Raw genomic sequence first — 10,915 nt, forward strand, 5'->3', positions numbered from 1 at the left:
TTGAATGTTTCAATCTTAATGTGATTGTTATGTGTTTGTGCCCTGATCAGGCGCTCCTAGTGTGATGTGTCATGTCTAGCTGTAGTTTCCTGTTATGGTTTTGTAGTCCTTATCGTTTCTCCTCCAGGTGTACCCATTTGTAATTAACCCAGGTGTGTCTTGTCTCGTCATTACCTCATGTATAAGGATTCTGCTTTCCCCTTTGTCTGGGGCTGATCCTGTCTGTGCAGTACGTGTTCTTGTCTGTCATTACTTTATATTTCCTTTGTCCAACCATGGTGGTAATTATTAATTAAATTCTTCTTTTGACTACTTCGGCTACCGTCTCCTTTATTATGTTGCCTTGACTCGACATTGAGCCTGCTAACAGTCAATGGTAACGTGATTGTTATTGATGTAATTGATGTTGTGTAAGTCCACACTCAAATCTGAAGATTCCCATTGATTTAAGTATTGAACAAAATATTATTAGACTAAGGTTTTTAGATGATCAAAATTGATAAAAAGAGAGAAACTGTTGGGGAATATTTTCCAAGGCCCATAACTTTGACCCAGTTTATCAGTTCAAACTGTCCTGACTGAGCACACGCACCTCGTAACCTTGGCTGCTGTGCTTTCAGTGTTCTGTCTCCCTGTTCCTGCCTGTTGGCGTCAGCTGATAGAGGTGTTATGATTTTATCTTGTTATGCAGCATGTTGATGATGCTCTCGGAACTAGCTAAATACATGGGTCCGGGGTAGAGTTCTTGAGAATTGACGTGGCAACTCTACCGTGCAGTCAGATCGTGGCTGCTGTGACTTGTGATGTGAATTCTCCGGCCGAAGCTCCAAATAAACCATCAGTGTTTGACATCAAAGCTCCTGCTCTTCCCGTGTCTCTTTCCTGGGTCGGTGACTCCCACTGCATTGCTGCTACACAGAAGTTTCCCTTACAAGAGTTCAGAGTGTGCAGCCAATTAAGCTGATGCGTGTCTGATTGGACGCAGGTGTGCTGCTCTGATGAGGATAATGATCGGCTAGAGTTTAAAAAGCTCCACCGCTCACACTGAACCATAGGCCTACTGTGAGTCAGTCAGGAAAACAGAGAGCAGCTTCCTGTTATCAGTTTCACTTATGGAGGCCTTTCATTTTCAGGTTATCCTCCTTGTAGGACTCTGTGTTAGCTCCTCTTTTGCTTTTCTGCCCACACAAGATGCTTCGTTTCAGAGCCTTGCGAACACAGGCAGGTCAGAAATCGGGCAGCAGCAGCAGAAGTCTCCGGCTGAGGAACCGCAGCAGGTGAATACCATCAGAGTGACCTGTCATCCAGACTCCTTGGAGATTGTTATCAAAGCTGATATGTTTGCGGTTGGAGCTCCTGTTGATGGTGACGAGATACGCCTTGGAATAGAGACCAACAACCAGTACTGCAGAGCTACAGCGTCTTCAGCAGATGAGTACAGTATCAGTGTTGGACTTGTGGAGTGCGGCACCAGACACTGGGTAACTTTAAATATATTTCATTTCAAATATTATTCATTATAGCTTCTAGTTTTTAAACACGTCTAATCTCCACAGGTAACTGAGGACTCTCTGATCTACACAAACCTCCTCATATACTCTCCTGAGGCTTCTCCATATGGTGTTGTTCGAATGGAGGAGGCTGTAATTCCAATTGAATGTCATTACGAAAGGTCTTTGTCTCTTTGTTTTTAAAGCTCACATTGTAAAAATCTTTGAATGATGGCTGTCTTTTTTTAAATGCATGTTTTCTGTTTCTTAGGAAGTACAGTTTGTCCAGTTCTTCACTCATGCCTACCTGGATCCCCTTCATGTCGACCCAGGATGCAGTGGAAATGTTGCAGTTTAACATGAGAATCATGACAAGTGGGTTTTGTGAATGATCTCATGTTATGAGTTGTCATGTCTCTATTTGCACTTAGTACTTTTGTCTGTCCGTGTGCAGGTGACTGGCAGTACAAAAGAGGCTCTAATGTGTTTCATCTCGGTGAGCCCATCAGCATCGAGGCCTCGGTCAGAATCCGGCATCACGTGGAGCTCCGAGTGTTTGTGAGCAGCTGCGTGGCTACACTGAGCCCTGACATGCACTCCAGCCCCAGGCATGCCTTCATTGAAAATGGGTAAGGCTGCAAATTGCTAAATGGCAAAAAGTAATGTATTTTTAGTAACGTGTTTTTCTGACCCTAGAGGGAGCTGTTTAATGTATAAGGCTCTTCAAGTGGTTTAATTCAGACACGAGCAATGCTGACTCGAGTGACAGGTTAATAAAAGATCATTCCTTTAGTGTTGTCTTCAAGTTAGCTAAGGCTAGCTACAGGTTGCTTTTAATCTTTATTCTAGTTCTTCCTTTCTGTGCCACTATTGGCAAATGCACAGGTCAGATTTGTGCAGTTCTGACTCTAAAGAACTACTTCCAGAACTTGCCTATAGGCTATAGAAATGTTAGCGGGGTTGTTGCATTGTGGGTAATGTAAACTCTGGTTATAGTAGTCAATGAGTGCTAATTTAGTGTTGCTCTTTTTGTTTTTCCTCATCATAGGTGCTTTGTTGACTCTCAGCTTCCAGGCTCCAGGTCTCAATTCTTAGCCAGGACACAGGATGACAAGCTCCACATGTCCATTGATGCCTTCAGATTTTATAATGAGGACAGAGGGGAGGTGAGGCTCTATTAAATTGCCTCAAACATGATTGTGTGTGCATGTTTCCCAACACCTGTTTTTCTCATAGCTCTACATCACATGTCACCTGAATGCTGTGCCAATAAATAGCACAGATGCAACAACCAAGGCGTGCACTTTTGTGAATGGAAGGTAAGTGAGATCTAGTCTAAAATATGTCAAATTACACACAAAAAACAAAGTATTGGTGCTGAATGTTTTTTATTTATCAGATGGCAGTCCGCTGATGGTAATGACTACGTATGTGGGCAATGCAAAAGACCAATTGGAGTTGAGCAAACTCCCAGTAAGCCCAGCAGCCCTGGCAAGTTTAGGCCTCGAGGGTTTGTGAAGCCAGAAGAGCGTGAACCCCTCTGGAGGAGTGGACTGAAGACCAGTACAGGTGGGGAGCTTGTAGAAACTTGTATGATGAATATTGGCTGCAGAATAGATGTCGTCATAATAATCAATTGTGACACCTGTTTTGGCATAGGTTTTAGACGTGATGATGGCTGGGTAACTGAATTAACATGCATTGTGCTGGTTTGTGTTAGTGTGGGAACATCATCTAGAGTGGGTCCGATGATGGTCTTGCCAGCCAAGCAGAAAAGCCGGCCCATACCTGCAGAGGAGCCTTCTTCCATTCTTGATCAAATCAGAAGGTCTACAATGTATGGCAGCCAGTGGAGGAGTGGAATAAACAGAGTTGGTAAGTCAATGCCGGTATTGAATTATTCTTTGTTCATTTGAAGTCTTTAACAATCTCTAAATTGAGATTAAAATGGCCCATAATGAAATCTTAATGTTTTGTTTTTCTGTCAAAGATCAGAGGAAAGGACTGCTTCCTGATTCATCATCATCCCAAAACCAGGTGGACGTTGTGACTTTAGCTTCTGAGCAGAATAAAGACGAAGAAGACAAAAGTGGAACAGAAAAAGGTAAAATGTGAAAAGTGTTAACTCTTTTTTTAAATGGCACTCACTTTTTAAATGGCCACACTTTTAAAGGGCTCCGTCACATGCTGAGTCAGTCCATAGCTATCAAGAACACAAAACAGTTATTTTGCCCCTCTGTCCTGGGGGTTGTCAACATGGATGTTAAAATCACCAACAATGACTAGACGGTCAAAGTCAATACACACTATAGACAGCAGTTCAGTAAAGTCATCAAAAAAGCTTCCACAGTATTTGGGTGGTCTATAGATATTTAGGAACAGAGCTCGAGAGGAGCATTTCAGCTGAAGGGCTACATATTCAAAATAATCAAAGTTTCCATATGATGTCTTCCTGCATTGAAGGGAATCATTGAACAGAATAGCAACTCCACCCTCTTTCTTATGCATTATTTCCTGACTCATAAAACTACAGTTGGAAGGGGTTGATTCGATAACAACAGCTGCACTGTTATTTTGTTCAATCCAAGTTTCCGTTAAAAACATAAAATCGAGATTGTGCTCAGTGATAAAATCATTGATTAAAAATGTTTTTCCTGCCAAAGACCTGACATTTAATAAAGCTAGTTTAAGTTTGTTAAACACACTATCAGTCATGTTTTTTGTAACAAGCTGTGGCTGACATGGAATCACTGCTAAATTAGATAAACTCACACAAACGTTTGAGCGCTTCCTGTTTCTAAAATGATTCACCGCTCTTAACCCTCTGGAGTCCAAGGGTATTTTCTCGAATTGTTGATGTTTTCTTAAATCCCCTTTTTAAATGTATTTCTTCTCACATGGCACCCCATGTGTTAAATATCAAAATGTTCAGGACAATCTCTGGTATTGCTATATATGAAAATTACTCACCTTAGAGCACTGTTAATGAGATAAGTAGCTTAAAATGTTAAATCCGATTTTCGGAAAATCTTCAAAACTCTTGTGAAAACACAAATTTACTCATGTGATCGAAATGTTTTGGTGTTTTAGATTTGGTTACCAAAGTCTTAGGATCACAAAAGCAGTGAAATATTTGAATTACACTGTATATAAATGTGTAATTCATGTCTAAAATGAAAAAAAATTAATTTGAATTTTGAGTAAAACAAGTGTTTATCACTCTACTTTCACCACAGCAGGGACTGAGATACATTAAGACTGAATAATGACTTCATATTACATGTGATGTGTAAAAATACAAATTGAGCATTCAACCTTTTTTTTTCAACCAACAATTTATTATAAATATGTTTTTTTCAACCAACTATTTATATAAATATAAGAAACTGGAAAATCTAACTATTTACATTATTGAACATCAGAACTTTTAACCAACTATTCATTATAAATGTCAAGACAGTGTCAAGGTCTTTGTCTGTCTTCCAAGACAGTGGGTCTGGCTGCTGTGGGGGTGATGGTGCATGGGCTGCTGTGTAGGTGGGGTGTACAAGTGCTATACGAGACCTCCTTGCTGGCTGGGTTGAAGGTGATGGCTGTGGTGGAGCCTTTGTGCTGAGGTGTATCTTGACCTGGTGGCAGCCGCAGATGGAGGTGGAGGCTGCTGTAGTGATGCTGGTCTGCTGGTCCTTGGTGGTGATGGCTCTAGTGAAGGCCCTTGAGCCACAGTAGATCTTGACCTGGGGGCCGGCACAGATGGATGCTGCTGGATAAACGCTGCCTGTGGGCCACTAGGCCCAGACAGCTGTGAAACATCTCTGTAAAACAAATACAAATGTAGGACAATAATTACAACTAATTTCATTGAAATAAAGTTCAAGTAAAATGTTGCTCAAGCACAAATAACAATGCACACATAAAAAGAAAGTTTGGGAGGTTGGAAAAGGAGTCTCTCTCGATCTCGCACACGCACACGCACACAGGTATTTCCAGTTACTTTACATTCAGTATAAAATCACAGACACACATAGGCTACATCTGATTACAAAGTCTCATCTGTACAGGACGGTAAGATAATAACAGGCACACATAAATAAATCTATGACAAAGTCTCATCTGTACAGGACGGTAAAATAATAACAGGCACACATAAATAAATCTATGACAGTCTCATCTGTACAGAACAGTATGATAAAATAATCGATGGCAAAAACATGTCACTGTAAATGTCTCCATTGTGGGTAGAATACATGATTAATTTAATCATCTACACATGTAATCTCACTTTACACACCAAAATAACGTTAACACAGAGTAAACGTTTGCTAATGGAGTCTATTTTGTCCCAAGAAAAAGTTCATGACTATCGATAACAAATATATATCAATAAACCTATTGTTCATTTTCGCGGTATTCCCCACACATTGCCAGTACACTATTACTGTAATATTTACACTTACCCATGTCCAAATGGATCCTTGTTGTTGTCTTTGTGTTCTTCTTCTTCAGAAGAGCCGAAGACTTCAGGTTCTGAACATCTGAGGCTCCATCTTCACTGCTGCTAGCGAAAAAAATCTCGAGTGAAGTCGGCAACTTTTTTTAGCCATTTTCTCTCTCTCTCTCTCTCTCTCTCTCTCTCTCTCTCTCTCTCTCTCTCTCTCTCTCTCTCTCTCTCTCTCTCTCTCTCTCTCTCTCTCTCTCTCTCTCTCTCTCTCTCTCTCTCTCCCCACACTGACGTAAACTGAGGGGAGACACATGGTTTATGTTTTTTTTACTTGGTGGGTAGGTCCTTAGTGATTTCTCGATGTCCATTGGTCATTTCAGACCATGATGTCTGCCGGCTGAGATGTCCTTGACGGACACACGAATCCACCAATCCCACACAGTGTAAAGTCAAGCTGCTTTGAGCGGCCATATTGGCTGCTGTGCCCTGGTTACAGTCTCACAGGAGATACTGCTGGAAAGCTACCCTTCCAGCGATTCCGCGGATATCTGAATCATGTTTCTACTCCTTATAATCGAAGATATATGATTAATCACGTAAAATGATGCGCACCTGGACGCGCCGGCAAGTCCACCGACTTCAGAGGGTTAATCTATTACCTATCAAGACAGATATTGCCAAAGCTATAGGCAGGCAGGTCCCCGGCATGTCCTGGAAAGAGTTGAGAGTGCCATACGCCCTTGAGCCTGGACCCAGCACATATCAGAAAGAGTTTGTTGCGTTTTGTACACACACATCCTTATCAGGCTTCGGAGACTGCAGATGCTTTCTTGAAGGGAGGGGAGGTGGTTGACGTAGGCACGGTGATGAAGACGGGGGAGATGGTGCGTGTTTCTGCGGTGATTTTGGTGGGCGTCGTTGAGGAGCGGGGGTAAAGGACATGCTGCCAGCCCTGCGTATCGCCTTAGTTTGGTCTTTGAACTCCAGGAAGGAATCGGTGCCAACCCTCTGTTTCTCCTTCATGTGTTCAACGATCTCCAGGAGGATGGGCGAGGGTGAAAGGGTGAACGGAGTATCCTCAAAGGCATTAACAGGGGGGGGGGGCAGTGTCTTTCTCCTGTTTTGATTTCTCCTGCCACTTGTCCTTGGCAGAGGGGAACAGATTGATGAAGCAGGCAGTTGAATATGTTGGAGATAAACAATTGCACTCCTGACTTGTTCAGGCAAACTCCATTTGCCTTGAAAAGATGTCTGCGATCCCAGAAAAAGTTAAAATTGTCAATAAAATGGACAGAATGGTCAGTACAGACAGTTCAAAGCCAGGTGTTCAGTGCAAACAATCTGCTGAATCTCTCCACTCCTCTTCTGAATGGCGGTAGAGGGCCATTGATGAACACCTCTGCATTTAGAGAGCTGGCAGTTTCCAAAAAACATTTAAAGTTTTCTTTCAGCACTTCTGACTGTTGTTTCACAACATCATTTGTTCCAATGTGTAGTACCACATTCTTCAGAGTCGGATGTTCAGCCCCAATATGCAGGATCTTCTCAGCCAAGTCAGAAATTACCTACCCCACCTGAGAGAGAAGATGGACGCTGGCGCTACTTGTTCGCCGCTTTCTCCTCGCTAGCTCCAGTTTAATTTGTTGTTGTTGTTAACTTTCAACGACTAACTTTTATATTTAGCTGACTGTATCCCTTCCTCTACCATTGCTACTGTGAAGTATCTCCCGGACAGCCTTTCAGCTATCCCGGTGTGGTTAGCCCTAGTGAAGCTGCCTCCACAGCTAGCCGGCTAGGACAGCTGCCTCCACAGTTAGCCTTCGAACAGCCTGCTGACTAACCTGCTTTGACACAGACTGCTTCTCCCAGCTTCCTCTCCTCCTGCCATGCTATGGGTCAACATATCATTCTACCAAACAGTCTTCAATCTCTGTCTATGGCTAACGGCTAGCTCTAGGCGAGAACCTGCGGCCAACGGCATGATGTCAAAGTATTCCATCCCGCAACTGCTGATTCTCAACAACTACAAAACTCCAACGTGCATCTCAGCCATCAAACAACTTGGAATACTATGCCGACCTCGTTACATCCACAGAGGCTCTCGGAGAAAGTTTGTTTACAACCGACCGTGCCCGCCTGGATCATCCATTCCTTCCATCTGGACCACTGTCGCACGTCTGCCGCGTCATCACAGTGATGACGGTCTCGGTGTAAATTGCATGGGAAATACCGCGAGACTGCTACACACTGAGCTGTGCGGAAAACGGGGAGTGGATCATAGTTTACTGCGGACCCTACAGAAACCCAGCATTTCATCTACAGTCAAAATAGAACTATTTAATGCACAATCCCTTACAAACAAATCGGCATTCATACAAGACCACATCATGGACAAGGGAATAGACTTTATGTGCCTCACAGAAACGTGGCAACAGCCAGAGGTTTACTCTGCCCTAAATGAAGCCTGTTCCCCTGGCTACAGCTACCTGGAAAAATCTCGCAGCACTGGTCGTGGTGGCGGATTAGCAATAATACACAGAAAATAACTTGAACTGTCCACCCTGCCTCTGCCTCTGCCTGTACTATCATTTGAATGCCTTGGATTTAAAAGTAAACCCCCCCCTCTCACTGACAATACTTCTCATCTACCGGCCACCCAAACCCAACTCTGCCTTCATCCCAGAGATCCACGATCTTCTCAGTACACTCTGCGCTACCTCCGCCAACATTATAATACTAGGAGACATCAATATTCACGTTGACACCCGCTCCTGTCACTATGCAGCCGAGTTCCTACACCTTCTGGACTGCCTCAACCTAACACAACATGTTGATGTCCCCACACACACTAGGGGACACACACTGGACCTTGTAATCACAAACTCTGCCCCCATTAGTAAACTATCAGTTTACGATCTAGGTGTGTCGGATCACAATGCCATTTCAATGGAGCTGCCACTGCTGCTACCCCACACCAAACCCAAGCGTCAAATCCGTTTCAGAAATCTGAAAAACATCAACCCGGACACCATGACCTCGGATCTCCAGCATCTCTCCACAATAACTCCTACATCAGTAAATGAATCTGTGGATTTTTACAATACATCTCTGAGCAGTCTCCTGGATCTCCACGCCCCTGTCAAAACTAGAACAGTCACTTTCTCACGGTCAGCCCCCTGGTACACCTGCGAGCTGAGGAAAATGAAGACAGCGGGGCGTGTCCTTGAGCGGCGCTTCAAGGCTTCAGGCCTCTCTGTTCACAGACAGGCATACCGGGACCACCAAAATGCCTACGCAAAGTCCCTCAGAGACACACGGTCAAAATTCTACTCCGCCATCATCAACAATAGCCCTGGCAACTCCAAGCTACTTTTTTCCACCATAAACCATCTCCTCAAATCTCAGACTCCGCTACACAAAGACACCACAGAGGAGCAGTGTGATAATTTCATCACATTTTTCAGGAAAAAGGTAGAGACCATCCGCTCTCTCCTCACAAACTCCGTTGCTCTGCTAGTCCTGACCGTCAACCCCCAGCCTGGACCGACCCAGCCTCTTTGCTGCTTCACTAACATCTCGCAGCATGAAGTTGAGGCCATCATCAAAAAGATGAAACCCTCCACCTGTGCCCTGGACCCCTTTCCCACAGCTTTGGTTAAATCGAACATTGATGCCATAAGTCCGCTGATCACTTCAGTGATAAACCAGTCCATCCAGTCTGGTCATGTTCCACCACCATTAAAAGCTGCTGTCATCAAACCACTCCTCAAAAAACCCACTTTAGACCCTGAAGTCCTAGCCAATTACAGACCCATCTCCAACCTGCCATTCCTATCCAAGGTACTGGAGAAAGTAGTTGCCATTCAGATCCAGGAACATCTAACACTGAATAAACTCTTTGAAAAATTCCAGTCTGGTTTCCGCCAGGGCCACAGTACAGAAACTGCCTTAGTCAGGGTGACCAATGGCCTGCTGATGACAGCTGACACCGGATCTCCATCTCTCCTCATCCTCCTGGATCTAACTGCAGCATTTGATACCGTCGACCATGACATCCTACTCCACCGTCTTCACACTACAATTGGACTCTCTGACTCTGCCTTAAACTGGTTCACCTCCTATCTCACCGGGAGGACTGAGCACGTCACCTTGGGAGCGGCTAAATCAAGAACTCACTCTGTGACTTGCGGTGTCCCCCAAGGATCAGTCCTTGGCCCCACCCTTTTCACCATATACATATGGTGAAATGTGGTCATTGGTCGTGTCATCAGCCGGCATGGAATATCTTTCCATTGCTATGCTGATGACACACAACTCTACATCAGAGCAAACCCAACCCCCTCTGCACCTCTGCCATCATCCACAATAACCAGATGCCTGGAGGAGATAAAGGTGTGGATGAAGCACAACTTCCTCCAGCTAAACAGCTCCAAGACTGAAGCCATTCTTATTGGCACTCCACATCAGGTCTGTTCATCTGCCATCACCAGCATCACCTTCTCCGGTCAGAACATTCCACTCAACAACGGTTACCAATCTGGGAGTTAAAATGGATCCTCACCTGACCTTTGAGGCCCACATCAAGCAAATATGCAAGACCTCTTTCTACCACCTGAGAAATATTGCGAAACTCCGCCCCACACTCAGTCTGCCAGATGCTGAAAAGCTTGTCCACGCCTTTGTCTCCTCCAGGCTGGACTACTGTAACGCACTTCTCATTGGGATTCCTAGCAAGAACATCCAGAAGCTGCAATACATCCAAAACACAGCTGCTAGGATCCTGATGAGAGTGCGGAAGTACGAACACATCACACCCATCCTCAAATCACTGCACTGGCTCCCGGTCTCACTCAGGATTGACTACAAAATCACCCTCTTCACTCATCAGTGCATATATGGAAATGCTCCCTCCTACATCAAGGAATTGCTCACCCCACAAACCTCCACGAGGAACCTACGTTCAGTAAAGGCAAACCTCCTCATC

At 44.2% G+C, this 10,915-nt stretch overlaps 1 pseudogene; it reads left to right on the top strand.

Annotated features, from left to right (window-relative positions):
• Positions 1–1,050: 1,050 nt before the first annotated feature.
• LOC117442714 (uncharacterized) lies at positions 1,051–10,370 on the top strand (annotated as a pseudogene).
• Positions 10,371–10,915: the final 545 nt, after the last annotated feature.

The sequence above is a fragment of the Pseudochaenichthys georgianus genome, unplaced genomic scaffold (assembly GCF_902827115.2).
Source record: "Pseudochaenichthys georgianus unplaced genomic scaffold, fPseGeo1.2 scaffold_458_arrow_ctg1, whole genome shotgun sequence".
NCBI classification, from domain to species: domain Eukaryota; kingdom Metazoa; phylum Chordata; class Actinopteri; order Perciformes; family Channichthyidae; genus Pseudochaenichthys; species Pseudochaenichthys georgianus.